The sequence below is a fragment of the Halichoerus grypus genome, chromosome 8 (genome assembly GCF_964656455.1).
Source record: "Halichoerus grypus chromosome 8, mHalGry1.hap1.1, whole genome shotgun sequence".
Taxonomy (NCBI): domain Eukaryota; kingdom Metazoa; phylum Chordata; class Mammalia; order Carnivora; family Phocidae; genus Halichoerus; species Halichoerus grypus.
In genome coordinates, this window is record NC_135719.1 from 98,761,126 (window position 1) to 98,781,463 (window position 20,338).

Sequence of the window (20,338 nt, forward strand, 5' to 3'; positions counted from 1 at the left end):
TTATAAAATAGCAATTTTATTTCCAACCTTCCTTGATATTAGTTTAAAACTAAATAGTGAACATAGTCTCCAATATGGACCTTAATGAACCTCATCTTCTGGTAGTCATATTCTTCTATAATCCTCTCCCATATCAAATACAGCTAACCCGTGTAATCCACAAGAGTAGTGCAAAAATGACAATGTGTGATTCTGAGACTACATAATCAAAGGCATTATGGCCACCTTGTGGCTGAAGAAATCACTCACTCTGGGGGATATCATGAGGACATTCAAGCATCCCTACGGATAGGCCTATGTGATATGCAACTGTGACTATGTGCTAAGAATCACTGAGGAATTGAGGCTTGCTCTTTCTATGAGCTCTTTCTGAGATCATGACCTGAGCTGAAATCAAGAGTCAGAATCATCATCAACTGACTGAGCCACCCAGGCACCCAGAAACTTACTCCTAACAGCCATGTATGAAACCCCTCTTAGGAATGGATTCCCCAGGCCAGTCAAGCCCTCTATTGATGGCAAACCATGTGACATGGAGAGTGCAACGTTTTAAGAGATCCCGAGATATAACCACCCAGCTAAGCTACTCCCAAATACCTGATCTACAGAGATGGTGAGATAATAAATGTTGTTTAAGCTGCTAAATTATGGAGTAATTTGGTAAAAAATGAAAAATCCTTAAACATTAGTGACGAATGTGAAAAGGAAATAAGGAAGGGCCAACTCTCTATGGTTAGTCTACTAAATATTCTACTTTATGGTAAACAATTACCTTTTCCTCATTAAAATATTTATTCTAAGGGCTAATGAATTTAGGCAAGTACATATGTACATAAAAGTAGATTATGCTTCTTCTCCCATTAGCACAAATGTTCCCCTTGTGTAGATCGAAGAGAAGAAATTAAAAAAGGAGTTATTAAGAAAAGTTATCTAATATCAAAATCAGAAATACCAACGATTCATTATTAATATGGTCAAAGTATTCCCAGAGCACTTGATCCACTCCTTTATGCTATCTTGGCTATCTTGGCTAAGTTAAGGTTTTTTTATCTTAGGCAAATGCTAATCTAATGCTTTAAACAACTCTAATACTGAACTAGCTTAATTGTCACCTTTGGAGAAATATGAATATTCTTTATTCTAAGACAGAATAATGTGCTGCTTGAGCAGGTGGCAAAATTCTGGAGGGGATGAAAATATGCTTAACTCAGAAACTATTTTACTTATTAAAATTCTCCTTCACTGACATTTATTGTAATTTCATCAGAATAACTGCAGTGCTGACAAGTTTTAAATAGCATAGAATCCACTATTAGAGGTTTTGAAATTCTGAATAGAAAATTAAAACATTGCAAGTTTTACAGGGAGTTTTCATGTTTTACTTCAAAGTCTTATTCATTTAATCAACCTGATTCTTAGTTGTGAGGGAGGAGAGCGGCTTTCAATTATACATTAGTTTTGATTATGTGCTTTTACATAGAAGAATGGTAAGAAGAGAAGTAAAATAATCTCTCCCCAAATATAGAGAGAACAGCCATTCTTCCTGACCTGCAGAGAAAAGAAAATTTCTCCAGGAAAGATTAAGAGTGCTATCACATCCCTTTTTCTACTTCACAGCTTCTCACATTCCATATCAAAATAAATGTAGTGTTTTTCTGTTGTTGTTTTGAGTAGGCTCAATAATATTCTTTTAAGTTATTTCATATCCCTTATATAAGAAAAATTAGAGGTAGCTAATATTTTAGACTCCACAATATTCCATCTTCCAAGTGCAAGAATAAAAATTGGTGATAAGAGATTATTCCTATTTCATCCTTTTCTAATCTGAAATCCTTTGCTTCAAGAGGTTCTGAGTTATATGCCTGGGTGCATGAAAGTATATAAATTTAACAATTAATGCTCAAGTAGAAATGGACACATTTATGCTTATAACGACTTCGAGTCATGAGAAAGAATGGGTTTATACATGTTTAACATGCCTTTGAATGAGATAGCTTTATGAATAGATGGGTTAGTATATCCACATCCCATTTAGAATTTGGTACACATTTCAAATTTTTCATTCAATTTATGTGTATTATGAATAAATGCACACAAAATGAAATAGAGTGTCCATAATACTTTTTACAGGAAATTAAGGAATATAAGCAACATTAAATTAATTATTGAATATGTTCAAATTTTCCCTAAACAAGTATCTTGTATGATATAAGCATCAATGGATTGGGCTAAGAGAAGAATATAGATCTCATATTCATACACTAAATAATAATCTTAGAAAAACAGCTAATTGAATCAAGTCATTGTCTGCTGACACATGACAAGGAGAGAAGACCTTTGAAAAGAAAACGTAAATTACACAAGCAAACAACAGAATTTATTAATCAGAAATGAAAATATTATGAAAATCCAATCATTATAAATTTCAAGTTACTTCATACTCTGCATTCTTGCTCAATATATCTTTATTTTTAGTAAATCTTTCCTATAATTGTAATTTAATGTAATCATATCCTTACAACAATTAGAAAATGTGTGCAAGTTTTTAAAATTTTTGTTGTGTATTGAATATATGTATTTGTATTCAACAAGAAATCAGAAGCTGGCATCAATAGAAATTAAATATATCTGAGCTCCCCAAAATGAACACAAGTACCATCTATTTGGCTATATTTAACAAGAAGAAGAAATGCTTGAGGAAACAATATAAGTGATATATTTTAAAAGCAAATAATCATAGGGGTTAGTGAATTGCTTTATTGGTTACACTCATACTAAATCATGAGATAAATGCCATATAACTTATTTAAATTGGTCAGTTCACACAATATTTAGAAAATAAATTTTCATATCTTAAATGTTTGTATATAGTTAAAAAGGTAAGGTTAAGAGTACTAAACTTTTTACAATAGAAATGAAATCAGTCATTATTAAAAAGGCAATTTCGTCCCCTAAAGTCAAGTGCAATTACAAAAGGAGACAGAGAGGAGAAAGAATGCTATCATTAAATAAATGACAATATAGTAGTAGGTTCCAAACTCAAAGATATCTTAAATATTTGTAACCATCATTCAGTTACATGATATGCTAGCAATATGAAAAAGTAACCTAATTACTACAGCGTTTGTCTCAGTGCCAAATTTTACTTGGGACAAAGAGAGCTGAAAACTAAAATTTTGGGCTAAGAGTTCAGGAAATTGGTATTTGTTACATAAATTGGCATAAAGTGATAAATTGTTAGACATTTTTCATCTACATTACTTTTAGAAATTAAAAGAAAAAGGTTACCACCTAAAATGCTATTGAAGTTTGAGTATTTGTCATCTACTCATTAGAAAATAAATATACATTTTAAGGTTATTTCGATTCTAAGAGGTGAAATACAAGTTACTTATATATTCCATAAAGCAAAAGTTCTTTTCATAAGTAATTTTTATATAGAAGTACTTTTTAGTTGCTAGTTCATTTTTACAGAAAGGAGATAAAGCAAAGAACAATAAAAATTATAACATCACTGATTCATAATATTGCTTATTTTTCAGTTAAAAGGATGAAGCGCATTCTATTTATGATAATACAAATGATCCTTTTATCATATTTCAAGAATGGCAAGCTTCTTTGAAGTAAATTATTTTTAGGTTATATTGTTTCATGAAGAACTCAAGAATATTCATTACTTGATCAAACCTAACCTCTGAGATTACATCTGGAAAAGAATTATGTGAGTGATACAACCTTTGATTTATAATTATATTTATCAAGGAGAACCATATAATTGTAAACTATTTCATTTAGAGGCCATCATAATACAGGATTTCTATTCTATTTCATGACATAAGATACAGGATATTCACTATCCTACAACTGGGAAGAGGACCATCCAGGTACTGATAGAAAATCTCTGGTATTTGAGAACATATTATGATACAAGTTCAGTGCCCAGAAGGTTAGGTTCATCATTTAAATTGAACCGAAGTCTTCCTCTACATAGCTCCCAAATTTAGTCTTAATTATTCTTTCTAGAAGAATATTAAGTCTACTACCTCCTCTGTACATCATTTCTTTTAGTAGTTGAGTATACCCGTCTTTCTTCATTAATTGTACCTACCTCATGAATTATTTTTAAAGGAACTTTCTGAATGCCCTCACTTGTTTTTATGTTTAAATTTATTCTAGTTTGTAAATGTTTTTTAAGTGAGACTTTTTAAAATGTTTGTTCCACCTAAGAAGATTTTAATATATTACTATGCTTTTCAAATGGACTTTATACTTCAGATATTACAACCCAAACTTGTCTTAAATTTTATTCAATTATTTGACAGTTACTAATAATTTGGTAGGTATGGATTTATTAAGTAACACAATAATTCAGATCTCCAAAGTTACCACCACACAACTAAAGTATTATTATAATGCTTGTCTAATACTTGATGTTATTATGGAATTGTAAAACTTGAAATTGTTTGTATTTAAGAATTTCTCATCAGTTCATGGGGATACATTTTAAGAAATACAAATTTAAGTCCAGTGACATGAGCAAAATGGCTGAATAAGACATCCCTTGCATGTATCCCCATACCCCGACAACAATAATTTGGTATCCATTTGTGTACAAAAGTGCTTTTATGGGAGTTTTGGGATCCAGGTAGGATTGTGAAACCCTGGTACAGTCCCAGACTGAGGAGAGCTGTTTTGAGAAGTTAGGCTTGCAACCAAATGCCCACTGTGGTCCCAGCTGCAGAAATAGAAATAGCTCTATACCCTTGAGAACTCTGCTACAGCTCTGTCTGGCTTTGTCTATCACCAGCACCATATGCCAAGGGACCTGGGAGAAGTCATGCCCACCAGTGCTTTGTGTAATAAACATGCAGAATGCAATCCTGGCTCTGGACCCTGAAGTGGCCTGTGAGCTGGCTCTAGCCCCTCTCAGCCTCTGTCCAGAGCCCCTGGAGGTAAGCCTGCCAAACTTGCCAGACTGTAGATTCTGAAAGGATCCTGTAACTGAGCCAGGCCATCCCATTTGTAGTCATGTATAATCCTGCTGGCATAGGGACCCAGTAGGAAACACCTCCATCTGTTCCCCACAGAGATGCTAAAGGGCCCTATACTAGGCATTAGCCCCCTGGCCACGGTTCAGCCGCAGGACTATTGGCACAGGGACCAGGCAAGAGAAACTGCCTGCACCTCCAGATTCTGAAAGAGCCCTAGGGCTTCATCTTCCATACAGCCACAGTCTGCCAGTCTGCCAGCAGTTCTGAGGTTCTGGGGTCCCAGTGGGAGCCACTTCTGTCTGCAGTCCCAGATATCTGGAAAAGCCCTATTCTCAGTTCCAGCCCCTCCCAGCCACATTCCACAAGAAGTCCTGCTGGCACAGGTACCAGGTAGAAGACACATCTGTACCTCAGAAGATCTTGAAAGTGCCCTACACTCAACTCCAACCCCTCTACCTGCAGTCAGGGAGCAATCCAAGTTACTCAGGGACTGGTGGGAGACACATGTATCTGTGCCTCCAAAGACATGTCTACAGACCTCAGTCTTGGCTGTAGAACCTGGAACAGCCCTGAGGCTTGATTCCAACCCCTCCCAGCCATGGTCCAAGACCAGCCCTGCCCACTCAGGAACTCCTCCAGTCTCCAGGCAACAGCCCTCCCAGGGACCTGGTGGGAGTCTCACTTGCTTCATATGTGGTGACAAGCCCACTGTCTAAGGACCTAAATGAGAACCCTGAAGTGGACCCTTGTCCCAGTGCCATTTGCTGAACAAGGTATTGGAGGCCATCCCATCTAAGAATCAGACAAGATCCACACCTGCCTGCCCTAGAAACAAGCCTTCCAAACCCAGATCCTGTTGCTCACCCAGCAACAACCGTGTCTGGCTCTAACTCAGCAGGACTGCAGTTCTAGAGGTAATCTCATCATCCTGGGAACCAGATAGGAAAAGGCCTATACCTGCTAAAACCAGTTTGTAAAGACTGAAAGAGATACTTGCTAATTCAAATGCACAGATACCACAGGGCTACACAGATGCAAATAATCAGGCAAATATGAAACCATTAAAGGAAACTAGTTAAGCCCTAGTCACTGAACCCAAAGAAATGTAGATCTCCAATTTGCCTGACAAAAATTCAAAATAATCATCTCAAAGAAACTGAATAAAATACAAGAGAACAGAGACAACTAAATGGAATCAGGAAAACAATTCATGAACAAAATGAAAAGTTTAAAAGAAACCATAAGAAAACAAATCCTGGAGCTGAAGAATACAAGGATAGAACTGAAGAATTCAATAGAGAACTTCAAGAACAGACTTGATTATTCAGAGGAAAGAATCAACAACAACTAGAAGACAAGATTATTTGAAATTAGCCAATTAGAGGAACAAAAAAAGAAAAAGAAAAAAGGAAAGAAAGACTGTGAATTATGGAACAACATCAAGTGAATGAATAATTCAGGTAAATTCTTTTGTCACATTCTGCATTCCATCCCGAAGTCCCCAAACTCCTAAATAATTTTTTTTAATTGCATACATTAGGGTTGTATCTTTGTAAAGTTCTGTGGGTTCTAGACACATGCTTGTATTCACCATTATAGTGTTGTACGGAATGGTTTTGCTGTGCTGTTTCCATTCAATTCTCTACATCACTCACACCCAGATCCTTGGCAAATATTAATCACTTTTACCATTGATATAGATTTGCCTTTCATGGAATGCCCTGCAATTGGAAGCATACAGCATGTAGCCTTTTAGGGCTGGCTTCCTACACTTACCAATATATGCATTTTAAGATTCATCGATTTTTTTCCTGTGGCTTGTTAGCTTTTTTTTTTTTTAATTTTAATCATAGAAAGATATTCCACTGAATTGATGTATCACAGTTTGTGTATTCAGTCATATATTTTTTTTAGAGGTGGGGAGGGCCAGAGGGAGAGGGAGAGAGAGAATCCCAAGCAGGTTCCATGCCCCATGTGGAGACCCATATAAAGCTCAATCTTAAGACCCCGAGATCATGACCTGAGCTGAAATTGGATGCTTGACTGACTGAGACACCCAGGCACCCCACACAAGTCACCTATTGAAGGGTTGATTCCAGTTTTCGTGATTATGAATAAAGCTGCTAGGTATTTTCATATATATTTTATGTGGTTATAAGTTTTAGAGTCAATTAAGTAAGTAATTTGATGTGTGATTGCAGATCATATGGTGACTATTGTATAAGTTTCCTAGGGCTGCCATAATAATTAGCACAAACTTGGAATCTTAAAACATCAAAACTTATTCTCTCATGGTACTGGAAGCCAGAAGTCTAGAGCCAAGCTTTCTTCAGGGTTGGTTCTTTTTGGAAACTGAAAATCTGTTCTATTCCACTCTCGTAACTTCTAATAGCTACTGGCAAGTCTTGACTTACTTTGAGTTGTAGATACATCACTCCAGTCTCTGCCTCCATCTCCATATGCTTTCTCCTTTAGATATCTCTGTGTCTTTTCCTTTTGTGTTTCTTATAAGACACTCATAACTGGATATAAGGCCCACCCTAAATCTAGGATGATCTCATCTCAAGATCCTTAACTTAATATATCTTGTTTGGACCTACTTTCAAACAAGGTCATATTCTCAGATACAAGGAGTTAGGACTTGGACATATTCTTTTTCTTCCTGTACCATTTATTAAAGAAGTTATTCTAAAATATTTCTTAAAAAGTTTTTTAAAGATCTTATTTGAGAGAGAGAGAGAGAGAGAGCGTGAGCGGGGTGAGGGACAGAGGAAGAGGGAGAAGCAGGCTCCCCGCTGAGCAGGGAGCCCAATGCAGGGCTTGATCCCAGGACCATGGATCATGACCTGAGCTGAAGGCAGACATTTAATCACTCAGGTGCCCATATTCTAAAATCTTTCTTAGATCTCCATCCCATGTTCAAAATACATTCACCCTGGAGCGCCTGGGTGGCTCAGATGGTTAACGTCTGCCTTCGGCTCAGGTCATGATCCCAGGGTCCTGGGATATAGCCCCACATCAGGCTCCCTGCTCAGAGGGGAGTCTGCTTCTCCCCCTCCCTCTGCTTCTCCCCCTGCTCATGCTCTCTCTCTCTCTCTCTCTCTGTATCTCTGTGTCTCGAGTGAGTAAATAAAAAAAATCTTTAAAAAAAAAATACATTCACCCCATCCCAATATCCCCCAAATTCTCAAAATATTACAACATCAACTCTTAAGTTGAAAATCTTGTATAAATAACATCACCTCGAAAAGCCTAAATCTCATCTCCTAAGATATCTTAAATCATATAAATCGAGTACAGGTGAAACTCTGGATATGATCTACCCTGGGGCAAAATTTCTTTTCATCTATGGAACCCGAAAAACTGATAAGAAGGTTACCTTCTTTTAAAATACAATGATGGGGCAGGCACAACATGATAAACCTTATTCCAAGAGGGACAGGTGGACATACTGTTCCTGGTGTAGAAGAGGCATGAAACAAAGGTGAAAGGAAAGTAATTAAGGGAAAGAATAAAGGAGGGACTCAGGAAAGTAAAACGGCAACAACAACAGAACAGGCAACCAGATGAAAATGGGACAAGAAGGAGTTTATTGTGGTGAATAATTGCACCTCACTGTAAAATAAAAATCTATGCATAAGCCAGTGTAGATAAAATTAAATATACTTGGCTATATTTGCTAGTGATAAGTTGTTCAGAATGATCATATCAATGTAAACCTAATTTTAATACATATCAGAGCACAAGCAGATCTGGAGGCATGCAATTTAATTGAAGCTTGTGGGTAACTACCTTCAATGTCTACTTACTTAAAGATGTCAGTTTTAACTAACAAATGCTATGTGATTTTTTTTATGCTAAATCTTTCCACAGAGAAAAGTTGAACAGGTGCCTATGTGATGTACACATTGCTATGTCTTTTTAGGTGAACATCTTTTTCTTCATGATTAGAGAAATTTTAAACAGTCTCATTTTTATGGAGTAAGATTTCTGGCTGGTTAAAATGGAGAAAAATCTCAAAATAAATTAGGGCTGTCATTTGGTTTTTATATATTGGAAGAGTGGGAAAAAACCCAGGTGCTTATATGATAAGAATATCTTGCCCATCAAGCAAGAACAGTTGTCTTCTGAAATTAGTAGAGTACAAACATGCACACGTGACATTCAAACACATGATCCTAAAACTGGGAGCTAAATTGTGTGATATTCTTAAGAATATTATATAAGAAGCACTTATTTTCTGTATTCCTTTTTATCCTTGTACCTTTTTGGTGGTGGTTTTTTTTACAAACTATATCAGAATTATTAGGAAATAAGCAATTTATTCTTTAACAAGGGGTGAATGATCACTAACAATCAACACAATTCATAAATATGTTATTTTTATATAGCTTTGCCAATGAAATTTGCTTTAATGTTTTAAAATATAACAAATATATGATACCTTGGCATTGCTAATATGCTTCTGCACATAGGTACTTGATGATGCACGTTTTAGAATGTAAAATCAAGAGTAAATATGTGGAAAGGTGTACTTTTTTGTACTTTGTTTAAAACTCTCAAAATACACAGAATTGAAGTTTGAAATTGATATTAACATTCCTTCTTGTAAATTTCAACAAGAGAAAGCATTCTGGTTTAAAGCAATGAAAACCAAACAGTAACGTAACAGGAAAATTGCTCATAATATTTCTACATATGAATGTTTTTTTACAAAGAAAATATTGACATATCCAGATTAAAATGTTCTTGATTTAGACTGGGTAAAAAAGGAAAGCAAATTATTTTGATATATTTTGATACCCTGATTATTTATTCTCCTTTATAAGTTCTTCTGACTCTAATGCTTTGTGTTTGGTTTTATTCCTTCCCCTGCTACTTGTACAGAGAGAAAATATTAGCTTTCCATAATTTTGTCACAGGAGAGGAGAGAAGCATTCACAAATGGATGTTTTGTGCACTGGTCCCTTATAATATCCTCTGTGGAGTGGCTGGTTTGAGCTGTTCCGAGGATAGAAAAAGCTGAGGCAAGACTGGTCCTTTCCTGGATGAGAGCCTGGAATTGCTGCTGGAGCCCTTGGCTGCTTTAACTCATGCTCTGGTCATTCACTTGGTTTGCTTAGGGCCCAGTAGACCTCCATAAAGGCCTCTGCAACATCTTACATTTCCTTTTCCCGATAAGCCTCTTTTATATTCTCTCTAGCCCCTGACCCAGGATTTCTGTGCTACATTCTCAGCTGTAGAATCACCTCATCTCCTGCTAGGGTTGGTGGTGGTGATTTAAGGACTTTTTCATCTTACTGACAGGCTTTTGATTAGGCTGACCTCTGTAGTCATCAAAGAGATTAAGAAATCATGCGTGCTGATGCACTACAAGCAAATTTAGTGAAGTTTAGGGCTATTGAATAATCCCTCTCTCTGCATATTCACTCTGTTCTACCCTCTTTCCTTGTTGAGACCACCTCATGTCAGTGCAAGGCTTCCCCATTGAGAGGTTTCCTCCCATGGTCCCAAATGGAAAGCAAGGCAGTAAGAGCTTGTCCTGGCATATCCCTCCACTTACCAATATATCAAATACCTTCTTGGATTTATCAGCATAGAGAGGGTTCCATCTTAATCTTAAGGCTTTCCTCTCCCACCTCAGACTCTTTTTTTGTTGTTGTTATTCTTCCTTCCACCAGCCCTGAGTCAGCAAAATTCTTAATTTACCATGAATCTTTAATTTCTTATTACACTATGAAGTTGTTTCTTATTTGGTAATCCGTGTCTCACTCTTGATATGTTAATACATGTTAAAGGATAAATTGATGTTTTTCTTATTAAAAAATTGACCAGGTTTTCCAGACTACTGTGTTGCTGCAAAATTAAGGCATCCAAATTTTATGTTTTTCATTATGTATTTTTGCCTTAGGAGTTCTGATTTCTCACCATGTCTCCTCCACCCCTAAAAGAGCACATTCCATTGTCTAGAGAGATAGAAACTTTGACCAAATACAATATTATGGACAGGAAGCTGCAAAAAGAGAGAATAAATTCAGATATTTCATGTCTTATTTACACATATGTCTACACAGATAGAATGCACTTGCCAAGGGGATTACTAGTGTTAAGAATGATAATAAAGATCACAACCAGTTTTCCAGGAAACTAAAATGAATCTGGAACGAGATTCCTATTATGCATTCCAAATAGCTAGCTTGCAGTTCAGTGAGTTTCAGAGAAAAGAGTAGCTCCTCTTTCTTTTCTATCAGTTTTTTATATACAAGACATAAAATATTAAATATGAAGAGTTAAGGTGCTAAAACCCACTCTTACCACTAATATTTTTCTAAGGTCATTTGTTTTTCATATCAGGAAAGTTATCATGACTTTTTTTTTTTTTTCTGAGCATCTTCAACCATTGTTCTTTTGACATATTTCCAAGTATTCACCCACACAGTACACATTTCTCTGTGTGTACTGAAATTTTCTAAATGTCCTACAAAAGTATTAAACATAATCATAAATAATGCAGTTCACCTTTGTCTAAGTATGTGACACAAAAACAATTGCTCTTTTTATTTGTTATTGCTTAGCAGGTTTATATGACATAGATTCAAGTATTTGTTCTAATACTATCTATTTGACTTTGAGCTACAGAAGTTAACCTCTTGGGTCCTCAGTTACTTTACCATAAAATAATAATAATTATACTGCTATATCTTATATGTGATTGTTTCAAAATTATATGAAATGATGGATGCAGAGGACATTTTACTGTAACTGAGGATGTTTGGATAGTCTGTTGAATTGGATTTTCTTTTCTTTCATTATTAGTAACTGTTACTTGGAAGGAATACAACGTAGGACATTCCAGTTAAATTTATTTTAGTTATCTTAGACTTTTCATCCTCTTCTGTCTAGCTATTTTGTGGTACAGAGATGACACAGATACGCTGAAATAATTTCTTGTTTACTTACACTTGGCAAATATTATCAGCATTTACCCATGTAATTAGTGGCATTGCTGAGTATGAATTGAGGGGATTCTATGGCTAGAGACCTCCCTATAGTTTGATGATAACACATTTCTGGTAGCACTACTGATTGGTTTTCTTAACTATATTTAACTGAATTTTTGTACAGATATTATTATTTAAACCAGAGAAACAGAAAAGTGAGTGATATGAAAGAAGAAAAAGAAACAAGAAAGAAAATTAGTTTGCTCTTGTTTTTCCTTAATCCTACAACTGTAGAAAAGTTAAAGTTGGAAGGGGAAGTATAATTAATGTGTAATTTACAGAAACCATTGGGGGGTGTTAACATTTAATAATTTGTAAGGATTAAGATATTAATTTTTTTAAATGTGGGGAGGCATGCAGTGAGGTTTCTGGTTTCAGCTCCAACATGTGAAGAGTTTAGAAGTTAATCACTTTTATCCTAACAACAAGAAAAAGCTAGAAACATTAAAAATCAATGACTTTTCTTATGTCCTTTAAGTACTGAAATTTTCTAAATGTCCTACAAAAGTATTAAACATAATCATAAATAATGCAGTTCACCTTTGTCCAAGTATGTGACGCAAAAACAATTGCTCTTTTTATTTGTTATTGCTTAGCAGGTTTATATGACATAGATTCAAGTATTTGTTCTAATACTATCTATTTGACTTTGAGCCACAGAAGTTAACCTCTTGGGTCCTCAGTTACTTTACCATAAAATAATAATAATTACACTGCTATATCTTATATGTGATTGTTTCAAAATTATATGAAATGATGGATGCAGAGGACATTTTACTGTAACTGAGGATGTTTGGATAGTCTGTTGAATTGGATTTTCTTTTCTTTCATTATTAGTAACTGTCAGGGCAAACAGTAAACAGGGCAAACTGTCAGCCAAAATCTAGAGATACAGATGAACATAGAAAATCAAAGCTGAAATCTTAGTAAAATTAAAAAAACAAGGATAAAAAGTGTTATATACCACACACAAGTAAGATATATTTTATTAATGCAATTGTTTCAACATTAAAATGTAAGAAATGTAACCTAGGATATCAACCGACTAAAAAAGAAAACCTATATGAATATATTAATTGAGGCAGAAAAAGCATTTAACAAATTCCAATACCGATTCATGATAAACACTCTGCAAAGTTGGAATAGAGGTTAACTCCCTCAAATTGGTAAAGTCCATCTACCAAAACACTACAGATACCATTATAGTTTGAATTGACAGACTGGAGAATTTTTATTAAATTTAGAAGGAATGCAAGGATATTTTCTCTAACCAGTTCTCATAAACATTGTACTAAAAGCACTAGAAATTACACAGATTGGAAAAAGAAATAATTGTTTTGTAGATGACATGATTATCTATGTAGAAAACTCCCAAAGAATCTTCCTGCCCAAAAGAAAGAAACCTGAAACTAATAAGTCAACTTTGCAAGTTACAGCACACAAAATCAATATATAAAGTCATTACTTTTTATATATACCAGTATTGAACAATTGAAAATTTAAAACATTATATAAAATACTAATAAAATACTGAGGTATAAATCTAAAAGAAATATGTACATGATATATATGATAAAATCTATAAAACACATGAAAGTGATAAAGAATTGGGACTTGATATTATAAAATATCGGTCTTTCCTAATTTGATTGATACAGTGAACTCATTATCAGTCAAGGTCCAAGTGACCTATTTTGTAGACGTTTACAGACTCATTCTAAAATGTACAAGGAGGGCACCTGGGTTAAGCATCTGACTCTTGATTTGGGCTCAGGTCATGATCTCAGTGTTGTGAGATCGAGCCCTGCCTTGGCTCTGCACCGAGCATGGAGCCTGCTTAAGATTCTCTCTCCCTCTCTCCCTCTAACCCTACAACCTCAAAAAAAAAAAAAAAAAAAATGTACAAAGAAAAAGACTTAGGATAGCTAACATGACAGTAAACAACAAAATTGAAGAACTCATGATACCAGATTTCAAGACCTACTATAAAGTTACAGTGTACAGACAATGTGGTATTAGCAAAATGACAGACATCTAGAACAATGGAACAGACTAGAAAGCCAAGAAATAAGATTGTAATGATAGACAAGTGACACTATGAAATTGTCACAATTCATAGGATGTTACAGCACAAAGAATGAACCTTAATATATGCAAATTTAAAAATTTACTTAGGAGACTGAGATATCACAGGATGGAATGCATTCTTGACAAATGAACCTAACTGTTTTACAAATGTATGAAACAACCTCACTGAAGGTATGAGAGAAGATGCTGATCTAAGTAACTTTGGAAACGAACAGAGTCTGTAAGACTAAGGGAAACAAGAACTGAATATAAGCACTGTACTGCAGTTGATAAAATTGTTTCCCATAGGGATATTGATTAATAATTCTGAAAACACTGTAAAGTAAAAGAATCATAGATAGTGGAGGCCAGTTCTTTCAGTGTTGGAGTCTGAGGTTACAAACAAGGGTATAAGCCACAGATGATCCATATGCTAAAGGATTAGAGGTCAAGACATTATTATGAATCTATGTTTAATTTATTATCAATACAGATAAAGACAAATACACATATTTCATATATATGTGTGTATATATACTCATGGGTTAGTATGCACATATATATCTCTTTTACTTGTCAATTGAGAGGACCTAGAACCAATGGTCCCTAGTAGTAATGAACATATCTGTTTGCAGACTTTGGTTTCTAATACCTTTTTTCAATTAAAGGAGCCACAGCTATTTGAAGAAATAGCTGATTCTCATAATAAAGTAATAAATATGCCAGATGAGCCTGAGACACCTTGTAGTATCAAAAAATAAAAACATGATGAAAAACAGAAAACACACACACATACACAATGATGGGGGCATATAAAAGGGACCAACTAAACTCTCAATTACCAAAGCTAAAACAATCAATAAAGCAGGTATTATTTGGTATAACCTAAAATAATAAATTGACACCTATGGGTCCAGAATTATTTAAATAGATGATTGAATAAATAACTATTCAGGAAAGATAGACAAATATTTTGTGCAAAAGAATTCTAAATAATTCATGTAGGTACTCCACCTTCATGATGGTGATGCTTGACTCTCCACTTCCTAAATATGGGTTGTGCACAGGAACTTCTTTCAAGAGTACAGTGTGGAAAGGAGAAAAAGTAACTTCATTATGTTGAAGCTTAACAAATATTATCTCAGTCAGGTCACCAAAATTAACATCAACAGTGATTTCATATTAATAGTGTGTACCACCCCTAATATGATGTGACCAAAAAACAACACTTTCCCTCTGTTAGCCCTCTGTTATCTCTCAAAAGAACAAAAACAAAAAAACAAAAACAAACCCTAGTTTAATCATGAGTAAAACAGAAAAAAATTAAAGAGTGGGGCATCCAACAAAATACCTGACCAACATTTCTCAAAACTATTAAGCTCCTCAAAAACAAGTAAAGTCTGAGAAAATGTCAGCCAATAGGAAACCAAAGAGACATACAACTAAATGTAACATGGTATCCTGCATGAGATCGGGATCCTAGAACAGAAAAAAAAGAACATTGGGCTAAAAACTAAGGAAATCTAATTAAAGTATGGACTTTAGTTAATAATGTATCAATACTGGTTCATTTGTTATGTCAAATATACTACACTAATATAAAACATTAATAGGAGAAACTGGGTATGGGTATGTGAGAACTTTCTGCATGTCTTCACAACTTTTCTAGAAATTCAAATCTATTCTAAATAAAATATTTACTTAAAAATTAAACTTAAAAAAGGAAAAAAAAGAAACACAGCTTATCCTTTCAGGCAGAGATAATGGACAGATATGACTTTCATTCCTGAAAACTTACTGAAACTAAAATGTAAAAATAGACAAGAATCAACTTATAACAACAGATTTCTTCAAATGATAAATTAGATGGAGCATATTTATTGGATGGAATTTATAGAAAACTACTGTTTAATGTAAGCTATGAGGGTGTGTAATAGAAGTTGTAATGCAGTCCTCCCCTCTACCCTAAAGTGCTCTCGGCTCTGTTTCAGCAAGTATAAAATTGTGTAAGGGTAAAAATTAGGATTGAAAACAGCTCACCTCCACTTCCTTAATTCCATGGATTCATTATGAAGAATTGAGGCAATTAGCATTTACATCAAGGAAAAATAGCAACCCATTTTTCTTTAATAAACTTGAGTAAAGAGTCTGGAGAATTCTAAGGAGCTGGTATGTATTTTGTTTCCTAGGGAAAGACCTTTCTCATTCTGGCCCACTTCCTTACAGAAGCCTCTCAACAAAAGCATCATAAAGTGAAGTCTAAGAATGAACATATCCCATTCTATCACGGATTGAGATCCCTGTCAAATTCTTACCTATAGTAATTAATGACTATTGTAAATTTCTGTCTTTATTCTCCGATTTTCAAGAAGCAAATAATAAGATTGCAGTTTGTCAACTTCTTGTGCTTGAAAATTGTCCCTGTAACTAGTAGTTGTAGAGAATAAGCAGCCACTTCCAGGTTAGGGCATTTAACTGTTGACAGAGTCTCGTATTCTTTTTGCCATGAGGACCAATACAAATCCAAATAGTGAATGCTCTGGCAGCAGAGGTCCCAAAGTGAGAGTAATTTAAAACAGAGGATAGATCTAAATCCTATATGGAAATTCAACATGAAGAAAAAATAAACTTGTGTGTCAAGCCACTTATAATTAAGGGGTTGTTAGTACAGCGTAATTTAGCTTACTCCTTTATGCAACATCTACTAGAAAAATGTATCAAGAAACAATCCTACTGACCAGTCAGCACAGGAAGCCCAACCAATTATCCATTCCTTCTTTCTTTCTTTCTTTTTCTTTCTTTCTTTCTTTCTTTTCTTTCTTTCTTTCTTTCTTTCTTTCTTTCTTTCTTTCTTTCTTTCTCTTTCTTTCCTTTTTTTTTTTTTTTAAGATTTATTTATTTATTTGAGAGAAGGCGGGAGAGTGCGAGCCTGCACACCTGCATGAACGGGGTAGGTGGGGAGGGACAAAGGGAGACAATCTCAAGCAGACTCCCTGCTGAGCGCAGAGCCTGATTCTGACTCTGGAATCCATCTTGCAACCCTAAGAACATGACCTGTACTAAAATCAAGAGTTGGATGCTTAACCAACTGAGCCACCTGGGCGCCCCCATTCCTTCTTTCTTAAATATAAATTGTCAATAACAATAATTTGTCATATGTTAAAAAAAAAACCTAAAGGAAGATATTTTCAAAAATAACGTAATTAATTTAGTAAGCATTGTAAGAAATGGAGAGAAAAACAATACAAATAAAAGCCCCTAAGAAATATACTAAAAAACATCAGAGAAATTGCATCCTTAAAATAACAAAAATGATGCTATTAAAAAGAACATGAAGAATATGAAAGAGCCCTTTGAGATTAAAACTATGATCACCACCCCCCATCACCAACAAAAAATATTGGAAACCTTAAAAATATGTTCAGAAGATCTTACAACTTATCTAGCAAACGTGGCAAAGGAATTAAAAATATGAGAAACGTTAAGAGACAAAGATGTTCAATCTACATTTGATCATTATAATAATATCCAGAAATCTCAGGAGTCTCTTTTTACATTAAAATTGCATTTCAAATCTAAGAGTTTTACTCTCTTCAACTTTAATAACTCTTAGCTTGCTCAGTACTATTTTTTGACATTGACAGATTTTTCTATTTCTTTTTTTTATTTTTAATAATACATGTCCACTTGGTTTGGAAAAGATGCTTATAAGCATGAACAAATATGTCCTCCATGGAATCCAAGATAAAAACACACAAGTTTTTTTTCTTTCTTTCTTTAACCAGTTTGAAAATAATGCCAAATTAAAAAAAAAAAAAAGTAAAAGGTAAAGAAAAAGGAAGGCCTTGCAAGATAAAATTCTTGTTCTCCTTAAATTATGAAATTACAATTATATGAAACTTACTTGACTAATAAAATTTACCAAATATATTGAGTTGGCAAATTCAAAACAAAGGTTATTTATAGGAAGGAATATATGTACCTGAGCAATGGACCTAAAACAATTGCATCTTTATTCCCTTTATCTAAATTAAATCATTTATGCTCAAATGAGTAGTTGTAACTCCAAATATATTTTCCACATGTGACTCATCTCTGAGAATGTTATGCCTGATATAAATTCTACTTCTAGAAATCAGGAAAATGGTGACATAATTGTAACAAGAGTGGCCATAATATGGATGCTGTACTGAACACATTTTAATATTGAAAGACATATTTACCTGCCATTTGTTGCCATGCTAACTTTCCATCGTTCTGTCTCTTTACTACTAGTCTTGGCAGGCTCATTGAGATTTCCTGTGGTTTATGACCCAAGTTGACAACTGTGACTTCTTCTTTGTGGCGTTCTGATGGTTATGTCATATAAGAAGCACCTTATATCATTTGAGGAGCTGCTGACACAGAGCACCGGTTTGATGGATGACCTGAGCTGCCGCTATTCCCTCAAAGGTAAGCAGCAAGTTTTACAGGAAATTATTGGAGGAAGATACAGTGAGGGAGAAAAAGAGAAAGTAATGTGCATTACATGAGACTGACAAAATGATTTGCTTACAGTTCCAAGCTGACATAGCTGAGAACAGCAGTGAGGAAAAAATGTCTCATCAATATTTAAATAGCTGATCATATAACAGCCTGACAGTCTATTTGTAAGTGCAAATTATAAAGCAGAACTGTAAGCTATGGGGGCCATTCTGACCTAACTTACACTATTCATATTTTAGGTTTACATAAATACAAAATAAGAAAAATCATACAACTCCTTCTTTATACCAGTGATTCTCCAAGTGTGGTCCCTAGAAGTGACATTATTGGTGATAACTTGGTAGAAGTGCAAATTTTCAGACCCCACTCCAGACCTACTGAATCAAAAACTCTAGGGTGGGCCTAGCAATCTATATTTTAGATTAAAACCTCTTAGACTGGTTTTTATTCTTATCCGTCCTCCTAAACCACAGTTATATGGCATCGTACTTCTGACTTAGTAATTATCCCTTTTACAAGTGAAGACACACTCACCTTTTCCCCAGAAAGAAAGGCACATAGTTCCATTTGCTAATCCTCCCAGGTGATTCTGATGCAGGTTTGCTATCCTGAAATTCCCAAACATGTAGTAGCTATGTATACACATCTTTAATTTCCTTTAAAGGATTTGTATAACATAATTCATTTATAAGGAGAAAAAATAGCACTGGCAAGATTAAATTAATCCAACTCTACTGTATGTGTATGCACAAGCATACACATGATATGCAGTGTTGCTAGTAATTGTTTTAGCAATATAGTTATCATATTGGAAATAGGATCATAGAGCCACAGATGGGAAAATTACTTAGAAAACACATACTGTGTTTAGAGTAGATTAACTTCTCCATAATCAAGATGATAATCCATTCAATAAAATGCCTTACATGTGTTTATCCAATTTGCAATTTAGCATTCCTGGTAATAGAATGTTCACTACTTTGTAAGGCAGCTCTGTTGATTGTTACCCAATGGTCCAGTGGCCCAGTGGCGGGGAAAACAAAAGTCAAAGTCAGTTACATTATAAAACACAGGTGGAGCTTTAAAGGCATATGAGAACTATGGAAGGAATGGGAAGCAGATAAATAAAAATTCCAGAAGCAGAACCATTCTTAGGTGAGCAAAGAATTACCAGCAAAAACTTTCCTTTAGGGCATCTGATGATTCAGGTGGAGAATTCTGGGCCTCTGGTAGAGAAAAGAAAGACCAGTAGAGCTTTCAGTAGTTCTTCTAGATTGAGAAACTGGAAGGTGCCTGATATGTACGGCCAGTTTTCCCACAGAATAATGCTAAGTTCTGAGCAGTGTAGAGAATGGGCAGGTAGGCTAGAAGCTTCTACAAGGCAAGGTAAACTTTTCTGCAGTCTTTCAGTGTTAGAGGGGAGCAGAATAGGCAAGTTTTCTTCAAGCATTATACTGGCTTTCCAGTATTACTGAGTTTTCTTCAGGAAAACAGAAAACAATTCAGGAACATCTAGGAGAAACAGATTTCATATGGTGAATTAGAGGCTTATAAAATTGTTAAAAGAGCTGGAGGAATAAAGGTTAGAGACACACTCGTTAGTGTTTAGGAAATCAAAAGTATGAAATTGCTGGGAGCTGCCTCCAGTGATCCCAGCTGCCTATAGCAAAAAATGTCTAGTTCAAGGGAAAACGACACAGAGGCTCCTGGCAAAACCTTCTGCCGTGTGCCAAAACCCATTCCCCAGAGTACCACTGCGAGAACTGTGCTGGCTTCTCTTTATGCCGTACATTC